The sequence below is a fragment of the Canis lupus genome, chromosome 10, assembly GCF_048164855.1.
Source record: "Canis lupus baileyi chromosome 10, mCanLup2.hap1, whole genome shotgun sequence".
Lineage (NCBI taxonomy): Eukaryota > Metazoa > Chordata > Mammalia > Carnivora > Canidae > Canis > Canis lupus.
This window is the reverse complement of record NC_132847.1, coordinates 50,683,416-50,696,086: the sequence shown is the minus strand read 5'-3', so window position 1 is coordinate 50,696,086 and position 12,671 is coordinate 50,683,416. Positions and strand designations below refer to the sequence as shown.

The 12,671-nt window shown below is 35.9% G+C and overlaps 1 pseudogene; it reads right to left on the bottom strand.

Annotated features, from left to right (window-relative positions):
- Nucleotides 1–232: 232 nt before the first annotated feature.
- On the bottom strand, nucleotides 233–7,261 carry LOC140641038 (multifunctional methyltransferase subunit TRM112-like protein pseudogene; annotated as a pseudogene).
- Between the last annotated feature and the right edge of the window lie 5,410 nt (nucleotides 7,262–12,671).

The following is a 12,671-nucleotide window of genomic DNA, read 5'->3' as shown; positions in this document are numbered from 1 at the left end:
CATTGTTTTTGTTTAAAGTTAAAGTTCTTTTTGTTTATTATGTTCTAGTTAATTCATATGCCAAAGAGTAAGATTTTATCTTTTCTTTTTTTGGGGGAGGAGGGTTTGAACCTTTAGAACTCAGGAACACTGTGCCTTTGGTGTGTTACTGGGTCAAGGGTTGGGGATACAGGGCAGCACCAGCAAACAAAGATCCACAGGATCACAGGATGAAAACTGGTAAAGGGCCTGTTTAAGTCTGGGTGCCTTCCTCACTCAGCAGCATGTTGGGGACCCTGTTGCTGTAGGGGAACAGATGTCCAGACTCTGGGCATTGCAAGGTGCCCTCTGACACATCCACCTCCAGCAGCAGTGGTGGATCTTCAGAAATTCTTCATCATGTTCAAACCCCTCAACCCACCCTTTGGGCACCTCAACCAGAAGAAAGATTATTGGCCCCCTCCAGAAGCGTTCTAGATAACACCTTGGGTGTCACGTGACAGAACTTGAGGTCGAACTGCACAGGGTTGATGCGGACCTTGGGGGCCTAGAGGCACGTGGGGTTGGGGTGAGAAGCCACAGAGCCCCACTCCAGGCTCCGGCGTGCTTAGTAGGTGGTGCAGGAGCAACTTAGTGTCTCCACTATGTGCTCAGTCAGGGGGAAGGAGAAGGCCAGACTTCCGTCTGCCTTATCTCCTGGTAGTTCTACTTACTGTGTTATTGTATTAATCATGTATCATATTAACCTTTGAATTACCGAGTTATCATATTAAATTTTAGACTAATATTAGTTATTTTAATCTATCCATTTTATGTTTGGAGTTTTGTTTGAGGAAAGTGAGCTATATGCACATTTCAAGGCCTGATTATATTGGGATTTTTTGTTGTTAATTTACTTTTAACTTCTTGGTTTCCCAAAGGTTCTATTAATGGACTCTGAAAAATGTAGCTCATTCCATATATACTGATCTAACATTGTTATGGTAATTATTGTTATTATTACATAACTCTTGAAAGTTTACTGAAAAAGCACTATACTGGTTAAATTAACAAGTGATCATGAAGATTTATGGATTATAGAACAGGATTCTTTGGAGAAGTTTAAAGTATTACAAAATATTTTGGATAATTTTTAAGATTCATGTATTTATCTGAAAGAGAAAGAGAGTGCAAGTGGGGGGGAGGAACAGAGGGAGAGGGAGAGAAAAACTTAGGCTCCATGCCCAGCACAGAGCCAACATGGGGCTTGACCTCGGGACCCTGAGATCAGTATTTTGGATTTTAAGCTACTGCTAGTAGTACACTGGTGAACTTTATGTATATTGTTATTTTATAATATGTGTGTGTTTATAAATAAATAAAACATTGTGTGTTCTAATGCATTTATTAGATCCAGTTCTTAAAATTCATGGAGATATTTTGTATAGTTCCAAAATACTAGTCCAAAATATAGTCCAATATAGTACATGATATTAACATATCTTTAGAGAATTTGATTTCAAAGTCAAAATTAGTTTTTCTAATCTTATTCATGGAATAGTTTAATTGGGAAAATCATTTCCCTTTGAAATATATCTTTGAGGGGTGCCTGGGTGGCTCAGTAGGTTAAGTGTCTGCCTTTGGCTGGGTCACAATCCCAGGGTTCTAGGGTCAGGCCCCCACATTGAGCTCCCTGCTCAGCAGGGTGTCTGCTTTTCCCTCTCCCACTCCCCTTGCTTGTGCTCTCTCTCTCTGTGTCAAAAAAAAAATTAAATAAATAGATAAATAAATAATCTTTAAAATACTTCTTCAAAAAAGACACATGAATAAACACAAGTTGATATTGTTAACTGTATTATAAAACACTCTGAAATCCAAACAAATAACTTTTAGATTCGTTAGTTGCATATCTATCCCTTGTAAAATGAGAACCTCTATGCTGTTGGTGTATTATTTTTTCAAGCTGTTAGCCTTGAATAGAACACTCTTATTTTCATTTTGAAACTGGGAAGAAAAATAAGATGGCTTGCAAACGGATTAGGGAATAGACACTTTATGTTAGTTAATTTTATATAGTTTATTTAAAAAAAAACAATGTTAATTCATGTATGCATCCTTCTGTATTTTAACCCATACACACATGCACATGAGAGCAAGAAAAGAATCCTGAGAAGTAGGAGGAAGTCCTGGAAAGAGGGCAATTGAAGTTTTTCAAGCTTTCAGAAATTCTTCTGTCAAGACTCATTAACTAGGAATGGCACCTGTCTTTCAGAGGCCTGTGCAGTGTGGGGTAAAGGAGGGTGTCAAACTCTGTGTGGTGGTGACAAAGTGGAAGATGACCCTAGCAGCTCGCTGGGGCTGACAACTTGGCAGTACTGTTCCACATTAAAACTAAACAGCTTTTAAGAATAGAATCAATCCTTAGAGAAGATCACTCTGTGACTGCTATAGAGTAAGACAGAAAAAAGAATATTTTTGCAACTACAAATGTAACTAAGCAGCCTCTTCTTCATGAAAACACACATGACTCCTGTTTCTTTACCAGTAATGAGTCTAGCTTGATGTTGAATTCCCTGCCTCCAAGATAAAAAAAAATATATGAAGATACTCAGTCATTGATTTCGCTGTGTGGTCTGACAGATCCCACTATGAATCATTCACTTCTCTAAATCCTACTTAGCATCACTGGCAGGTGTCCAAATACTATAATAAGCTCCTCCTAACTCCCTTTTATAGAGACACTTCAGTGTTCCTCTGATGTGCGTTCTCCTGTCCTGCAAGAAGCAAAATAACCTCAAATGTGTTTGGTGAGAGATATGTGGTGATCATTGGTCGGTAGGCTTTGACAGTCATGACAAGAGATGATCCTATGCTGGAATGAGATCATAAAGGCATACTAGAATGCCTAATGCCAAGAAAATGGCCCTTCATCTTGTCTGCCATGGATGGTTGCTGGAAGATGTAATACACAAGAGGAGCATTTTAGAATTACTTAAAACATCATTTTGGTGGGAGTTTGGAAGATAGATTGGTATAGGGACAAAACCGAAAAGAAATAATTTGGGTTGCAGTTTTAGCAATCTGGACAAGAGGGGATGAGGATTATAATTAAAGACATCTAGTGTGAATATAAAGAAGTAGACAGAGAGGAAAAGTGCAGGGCTCGGTAACAAATTCTAGTGATATACTGAAAAGCAGTGTGGAAGCAACAGCTTTGAGGAGGCTTCAACGATTTGTGGAGTAGGAGTTCCTTGTGAGATTATAGTTTTATAGTCCAGGAAGCAACTTGATTCTTTGATCTGAACCTCAGCAGAGATATTTGGATTGGAATACAGATTTGGTTGCTACCAGCAGGGAGATGATAATTACAGCCATTTAATTTTTACAGGACATTCAGTTATATCCTACACTAAATGAACCCTGAAGGCTCTGCTATACTAGCATTTGCTGTTTCCTTCTAGTGACTGATTGATGCATTCAATTGTAAAACACCAAGTAAAATTGAGTTGGGTAATTTGTACCCGCTTTAAAAAGGCAAGTAAACTAGATGCAGGCAACTCATAAATATAGTTTGGCTGTGAAGTAGGATAATAAGCATTCTCTCCAGTTTATGAATCCAGATTGTCAAGCATGAAAGACTTTAGGGATAGCATTGCTCAGCTAATTGCTCAGGTCCAGTCAAACCCATGACAATAGAGGGGAATCAGATGAATAGATGCATAAGTGGAGGATTTCCCTTGAAAGTAGTCTAGTCCTTCCTTTTCCAGGGGAGAATACATATAGGAATGAACGATAGCACTAGTAGTAGGGAGGAGAAGCTTGGTAATCCATAGAGGATTTTCAGTAATTATTCACCATGTCCACATTCATTCTAATCTAAAGGATTTTTTCAGACAGCCAAAATCTTTTTTAAAAATTTTATTTATTTATATTTGAGAGAGAGAGAATATGACCGTGAGTGGGGGGGAGGGGTGGACAGAATCTTTAAGCAGACTCCCCACTGAGTGCTGGATCCCACAACCCATAAGATCATGCCCTGACCTGAAATCAAAAGTTGAACACTCAACTGACTGAGTCACCAGGTGCCCCCAGACAGCCAAAATCTTGAGGGGCATTTGGATCCTTACAATCCTAACGTTCTTAGTCCATGATTAGGCAAAGCCTTTATAAAACAGGGTTTTGTTTTCCCCCCAGTAGTTATAGAATATCAGGGTTTATTGTTTGATTCCACTCTTATCATTGTGATTAATTTTTCAGTCACAACTTTGGAAGATCTGATAGAGTATGTTATAAATAACAATACTGGGGGCACCTGAGTGGCTCAGTCAGTTAAGTATCTACCTTAGGCTCACTCAGGTCATGATCCCTGGGTCCTGGGATTAAGCCCCACCTGCATCACATCAGACTCCCGGCTCACTGGGGTGTCTGCTTCTCCCTCTCCTTTTGCCCCTCCCCCAAGGTCATGTGCTCCCTCTCTCTCTCTCAAATAAATAAAAACTTAAAAAAAATACTGGACATGCATGCAGTAGACACTATTACATACTCACATGTATTATCAAATTGAATTGTCATTACAATCTCATGAGTTAGTTAATAATTTCATCCTAATTTTAAGGTTTAAACAACTGAGAATTGGGGGGAAAAGTCTTTATAATGTAATTAATAGGTAATGGAATTATTTCCATATATAGAGCTCTTAAGTATTACAATTACATAGTAGAAAAGAATTGCATAGTCTTCTGATGAGGAAAAAAAAATCACTTACCTAATCACTATATTGTTTGTTTCATAGCAATATTCTTCATGATTTGCTTCTATTTTTTTGATTGGTTACAAAATATAATCACTGTCTGCCAAATTTTATATTGGATATAAATTAATCTCTAACATTTATATAATGTGTTCAATTTTTCACCAACTACAAAATATAATCATATTCTCCTTCTAATCTTCTCTTAAAATGGGAAAGTTCTTACTTTTTAAAATCACTCTAAGTATTTTCTTTTTAACAACAAAAAGCTCTAACAGATATACTGACTTTTTCCTTTTCTGCTGTTTATTTGGTTTTAACTTCTATTTCTTTTTTTTTAATTTTTTAATTTATTTTTGATAGTCACATAGAGAGAGAGAGAGAGAGAGAGGCAGAGACATAGGCAGAGGGAGAAGAAGGCTCCATGCACCGGGAGCCCGACGTGGGATTCTATCCTGGGTCTCCAGGATCGCACCCTGGGCCAAAGGCAGGCGCTAAACCGCTGCGCCACCCAGGGATCCCTTAACTTCTATTTCTGAGGAGAGTTCTCCTTGATCTGTCACCCCCCACCCTACTTTTCCTTTTGATATCCTGCCTGTGAACTTTGGTGTGCTGTTTAAAACATAGTTTCTTGGATTCCACATTACATAAACTGAATCAGAGGTCTCTAGGCCTATAAAGCTCAAGGATTTTTATTAAGGGTTTTAAATAAGTGTTACTCATTCTATAGTTTGACAACCATAGCTTTAGTCACTGATGATTGGATGTAATTTTCTAGATTTTTTTTTTTTACCCTGCTGCTAATCTTTTAACTACATGATTAAAATACAAAATGTGAAATTTCCTCTGTAATTGCAAATAGTACATTATCACTTCACTCTCCTTATAATATTACAATTTATTTTTAGTATAATCATATATTTAAAACTCAAGTGTGAAAAGTTGCATTTTATTGAACATATGATTAAGTGTTGGAATTTGCAAACATGAATTAACACTTTTTAAGAACAGTGAAGACTCAAAGTCATGAACACAGAGAATAAAAGTTTAATTATGAAAGGATGAAGGAGAAGAGACCAGGAAGTTCTTACCATATTATAGGAAAAGGTTAGTTTTCTTTATTTCATAGCTAGCACAGCTGAAAGGGAAAACAGGTTATACAATTATAAGAGGTAAAGGCATCATGATTCAGTTTATCCATTACCTTAGAAGAAAAAATTTAAATAATTGGTCTTGCCACTTTCAAAACTAATGTAAACATAAAATTACTTAGAGTAAATAAAATAAACGTAAAAGATATACTGGTGGGGCACCTGGATGGTTCAGTCCATTAGGTGGCCAACTTGATTTTAGCTCAGATCATGATCTCAGGGTCATGAGGCTGAACCTCAAGTTGGGTTCTATGCTCAGCAAGGAGTCTGCTCCAGATTCTCTCCCTCTTTCTGCCCCTTCTGTGCTTGAGCACTCTCTCTCTCTCTCTCTCAAAACTGAAAAAAAAATATATATATAGTGATTTTATATTATGGTTATGTAAGGGAATGGAAGGTACATAGGGGTAATAAGGCCAGAGGGTGAATCCAGAGAAGAAAATAAGAGGACAAACATAGGGAGGTTTATGAATTAACAATCATGGCAAATTAACAAGGTTTATGTATTAGTAGGGAAACACTACAGGGGAAAGGATGCAAGCATCTTCTTAGACTGCTTGCTAATTGCTGTGCCATATCTATTTCCTCCTCTTTCCTTAGGAGCAGATCCTGAATATTACTTGGGTGCTCAGTATTTCCAGCTAAGTGATGACACTTTCCATCCTTAGTGACTAGATATGCTTTTGAGACCAAATCTGAACCAATATGACATAAAGAAATCATAGATGGTGGCTAATAGTGTTGACCTAGCTTGGAGAAGCACTCTATATCCTTCTACTCCTCTATCCTGCTGTCTGGATTCAGATGTGGTGGATGGAGCCCCAGAAGCTCTCTTGTACCATGAAGCACACTTGAGCACAGATGCCAAGCTTGGGCGTGGCAGCAGAATGATAGGACAAACTCTGCCTCCTTCATGATGCTCACACCAACCCTGAACTACTCACACCTGGAATTTTTAAATAAGAGAGAAATTCTGCCTTTATTAGGCCTCTGTAGCTCTGTTTGTTAGTTATCTAAAACTGAAACTAATTTGAACTGAACAAAAGCTAGTCATCAAACAGAAGAAATATATATTTCACTTTTCCCCCATCTTTTCTACAATTGATTTTAATAGAACCAAAATCTTAGCCCTGACTTTGGCTTTAAACTCATTTGTCTGGAAATTCCTCTAGCAATAGAGAAAAAGACATCATACATACTCATATTCAGGGAAAGCTATTCTGTATTGAAGAGTCTAGACCAAGACTTGAAGAAGGATGACACTTCAGAGTTTCTTCTTGCCAGTAAATAATGTTATTGCTCGGTATAATTAATGATGTCACTGATCAATATCTTTCATTCCTTCAACAAACCATTGCTGACTCATATATCCAGTAGAGGTTGGCTTGAGGATACCAGACACCATCGCCCTGGTGCTAGATCCAGCTCTTCTTCATTACACTTTCCAAGCAACTTCTTTATAATTCACTCCTATCAGTCTAAACTTTACTTTTTATGTCCTGAAATTGGTATTTCAGAAAAAAGCAATGAGGAAAGATCCTGGAGCAATGTAACACAGTCCTCAGTTTTAATAATTTGGATAATATGTATGTCTGAGAATGAGTTATGTGAATTTTTTATTGATATGTTGTGGGTAGATTGAGTTGATCTATATTTGGCAAAAGAGGAATTGACTAAAGGTCAATTCTTATATGTCCCTCAGACTAGAGTGAAGGGCTATAGAACCAGCTCTTTTTTTTCCTGTCGGTCATTTCCACAATTGCAGTTTATTTTGTTTTGTATGATTTTGTGTTGGCTGAAACTTAAATAATTCATAGTTATGGGATAATGTTTTGCTTCTGATTGATGTATCTAATTTTCCCAAGTCTGTTAATATGATCACTAGAAGATGTCATTAAAAGAAATGGTGGACAAATATTTTGTTTGTGTAACCCTAATACTAAAAACATTTATAGGACAATCTAATTGAAAACAAATTTTTCAACGAAATAGAAAAAGTATTAAAATAACAAGAGATAGCCATATATGAAAGTTACATAAATAAAAGGCCCTACTATAAATATACTATTCAAATGGGAATCAAGTGTATATAGTGGCTTTATTCACAATTAACCCAGGAAAATAGGCACCCACACATTTACCATGATTTTAAGAAACACAAAATTGTTCCTTTACCAGCTAAATTATGTCTGAAATTAAAAATAGAATTAAATAGCAGAGCATCCCCTCAGCACAAAGGATTGAACTCCTGCTTTTACCTTTACTTTCTCCCAATACTCACTGCAATTGCTACAGTAAAGACAAGATGCACAGGGAGCAAGAGAATGAGAGATGGTGTGACTGCATTATATTTGTGGAAGAGGGAAAACAGAAAGATGAATGTTCGGTGATTTAAAAGAGCAGGGAACTTTGAAATCTAAACAAATGGTCAGGGGAGTGCAGGAAACAGATGATTCACATACCCAACCATGGAAAGCTCAGATATAAGAGGCAACAGGGATCTCCATAAATGGAAATTCAGGCAGAGAAGATTTTTAAAAAATTGTATAAAATGCTTTTTGTTACCCGATTCCTTTCCATATATGGCAGAGCTGGTAACTACTCTTGCTCACTGCGAGCAGAAAGAAAGTTCACTCTATCAGTAGTCAAACTGGAAGGAATCTGGACTCTGAGATATTAGCCACAGATGATAAAAGGGGTATTAAGTGAAATTCAATATGCTGAACTGTGAGATTCATCAGTCTATTTGCACAGTTACCTAGCACTGCCAGGCTTAAAATCCCTAATTAGGAGTGTGAAACTTTCATTTCTAGATAAAAGCCTACATAGATAATATTCTTTTTTTTTTTTTTAAAAAAAAGATAATATTCTTAAAGATACAGGTAGGAGGAGTTCCCCCATCAAAATATGTAGACTGAAGCTAGATCACCCATCAGTGTGCAAGCCCTACTCATACATTCAGAGCTTCCAGTATGCTTTCTGGTGCTTCCTACAATATAGAAATTTATAGCAAAGAATGGCAAGAAATTTAGGTAAACAGTTGAATATGAAAGACAAAGACCAAAATGAAAAGTTGTAAAGGAAATGACATAAATATATGTATACATATATATACATACATATATATGTAGAAAGAGAGAGAGCATGAATGCAAGTGAGCATGCAAACAGGAAATAAGAATAAATATTTATATGTTTATATATATAAATATATATTTTTATAAAAACCTATATAATTAATATTCTTAAAGGAAATTAGAAAACATTCCATGACATAAGAAAATGCTAAAGATATAAGTTTAGAAGATAAGGAAAAGACTTATTGGATATTTAAAGTATGATAGCAGAGATTAAGAATGAAACAATTGGAAATAAAATTGAGATATTCTCTCAAACAATACAGAAACAAAGGTCATGCAATGAAAAGCAAAAGTGGGGCAGCCCCTGTGGCTCAGTGGTTTAGCGCCACCTTCACTCCAGGGCGTAATTCTGGAGACCCAGGATCGAATCCCACATCGGGCTCGCTGGATAGAGTCCCACGTCAGGCTCCCTGCGTGGAGCCTGCTCCTACCTCTGCCTGTGTCTCTGCCTCTGTGTGTCTGTGTGTGTGTGTCTCTCATGAATAAATAACACCTTAAAAAAAAAAAAAGAAAAGCAAAAGTGAAAAAATAATCATTTTAGGAAATAAATGTAGATTGTCCAGCATCTGATTGATAGAAATTCCAGAGAGAGAGAATTGAGAAGCTAGAGGGGAGAAAATTATCAGGCAAATAATTTTAAAATGTTGTGAAGAACTGAATGACGTGTTTCTAGATTGAATAGGTCCAATAGTGTCTAGAATATGTATTTTAAAAGGCACATCAAAAAAGAACTTGATCAATGAGAAAATCTTAGAGAGTATATTTAGAGAGAGGGAGGGAGAGGAAGGGGAGAGGGAAAGGGTGCGCAGAGAAAGATTGAGAGAGAATAGGTCATATTACAAATATTTGGAATCAAAATAGTATTGAATATCTCCAAAGCCATACTCAAATCTAGAAGACAGTGGTTCAGTGGTTAAATTACTTTAAAATAGTGAAAGGAAAATTGTTTTGAAATATTCTACTTGACCAAGAAACCAAATAATTGTAAGAGTAGCTTGAGGACATTTTTCAAGCATGTAAGGTATCTAAAAATATCCTCTCTTGCACTCTTTCCAAGGACTCTACTGAAAGAGGCATTCCACCAAACTGAGATAATGAATTAAAAGAGTAAAAACCTTTTTAAGAAACAAAAGATTAAAACTATATCTAGGAAAGAATCTCCCCCCAAAATTAAAATTGAAGAACCCAAGATATCATCTTTGCACTGAATTTGGAGAAGCAGAGTCTGGGTTTGAGTAGAGGATTTAGGATTTCAAAAGAAGTACTTTCTAAAATAAAACACATCAAATAGGATATTGATGGTTTTTAATATTTACAAAGCAGATTTACAATTATGATGGTAGTTTGGGAGTCCGTTGCTGATACATTAAGATACAAAGAATAAAGCAAACAAAATAAAAATGACTTACTTCAAGGAAAATGAGAAAAGCTATACCCAAAAGAAAATGAAATCATAATGTACTTCGGCAATGCATTTTATTTATAATATAATAATGACAATGAGGCCAAACAATGACTTTAATAAACAGTGTTAAAAATTCTATTGAGGACATAGAGACATGGAAAGCATGTTTCAGTTTTCAATGTAAGAAACCACCTAAATCCGCACTGGATAGTTTTTAAAACTGAAAATCAGAAACAATGCTATAAATAGATTATTTAGAAACACGTTAGTTAAATACCAAATTATCAACTAATAGAGTTGAAACGGGCAATCTCTAAAGGAAATAAATAGTGAAAAAGATTGAATGTTTTCCATAAAAATGTATTTCATTTTTGCATTGACATACTAAACTATAATTATTTTCATTTATTATTGTAAATAAAAATAAAGATTCCTTGCATAATAGCGTTCTAAGACAGTCATGCCTTTATAATTTGGAGTGCTGGATATTATCAGCTGTTTCCTAACATAGCTTTGCACAGAGGTGCAGGAGCAAGGAAGCAGGGAACACTGCCTCTGGAGACACAGCAATACCCATTTCATACTTTCTAGCTTACTCTGGTTCTGCTTGGGACACTGTTTATTTATTTTTTATTTTTTTTAATGGAAATACCTAGTAAATTTTTATTTTATTTTTTTAATAATAATAAATTTATTTTTTATTGGTGTTCAATTTGCCAACATACAGAATAACACCCAGTGCTCATCCCGTCAAGTGCCCCCCTCAGTGCCCGTCACACATTCACCCCCACCCCCCGCCCTCCTCCCCTTCCACCACCCCTAGTTCGTTTCCCAGAGTTAGGAGTCTTCATGTTCTGTCTCCCTTTCTGATATTTCCCACACATTTCTTCTCCCTTCCCTTATATTCCCTTTCACTATTATTTATATTCCCCAAATGAATGAGAACATACAATGTTGGGACACTGTTTATTATCTAGTGGCAAAAGACCAAATATAATTCTCTGTGTTAAAAATAACAAGCCACCTTTTTAATGAAGAAAAATTATAAAAAGCCAGAAACTACTGAAGCCTTTAAAAACTGCAATATATAATTACAAATTTGTTATAATACATATATTATTATAATATGTAATTATAGTATTAGGCAATTTTAAAATTTGTACACTAAATAAAGTGACACAAAGCAGCACTCTAGCTTTTACAGTGACTTCAAAACTGCACTCTAACAGAATGATTTACTTACTATAAGAGCTGCTTCTTTTTTTTTTTAATCATGACTGTTCTTCTGTCACCATTTTTATGCCACCTTCCTTTGGGAATCAATATTAATGCTATTTCAAACCATGATAGGAAAATCAATCTAAGAGTTATTTTTTCCAAGGGTTGCCTCCAAGGACCTGTTTACAAAGTTAAACATCTTCTCAAGGACTCTTCTTCTGATGTGATTGAGTGAAGAGATTGAAGTCAAACAAACTTGCAAAAATCTTTTAAGAAAAAACTCTAACTTCATAAAACAGAAAAAAAAAAAAAACCCTGATCTTTAGGTAACATAGGCATTTGCCTTCTCCCTCTCTCTTCCTCTCTCTCCCCTGATGCACACACAAATATACACATACATCAATATAAGTAAATGAATCTATCTATCATCTATCTATCATCTATCATCACTCAATGTACAGTAAAAGTAGATATGTCTGTTGAATTGACATGGAAATAGATATTACAAAAGACTAGACTCCAATATTATTACTCTACTGTTATTTTCCACATAATGCTGAGCTAAATATTAATGTTATATGGAGCATGCTTCCTAATGGTCTTAAATTAATCACCCAAAACAAACAGAGCATTGTCTAATCTTTGAGTATGTCTCAGAGAGATATTATATAAGGATCCCCTGGATATTTTTTAAAGTTGCAAATTACCAAGTCAATGTCTCCAAATTATCATGTCTGGAAATAGAGGCTAGAACATGCACTTTTAGAATGCTTGCTTCTTTGTGAAAAAGTTTGAGAATCACTGCCTGGGTCCTTCCTTATATTTGCTATGCATTTCTCTGTATGAAGTAGAATCCTATTGCCATTAATATAACAACCAGCATCTAACATTTTGCCTCAAACAATGCACTGCACAAGAATATGAAAATGTAGAAACAATTATAAAGCAAATCTAGTTAGATTAAACCAGTGGCTCCTTAAAGTAGTTCTATGTACTAGCTGCATCAGAATGTCCCAGAGTGGGGATCCCGGGGAGGATCAGCAGTTTGGCACC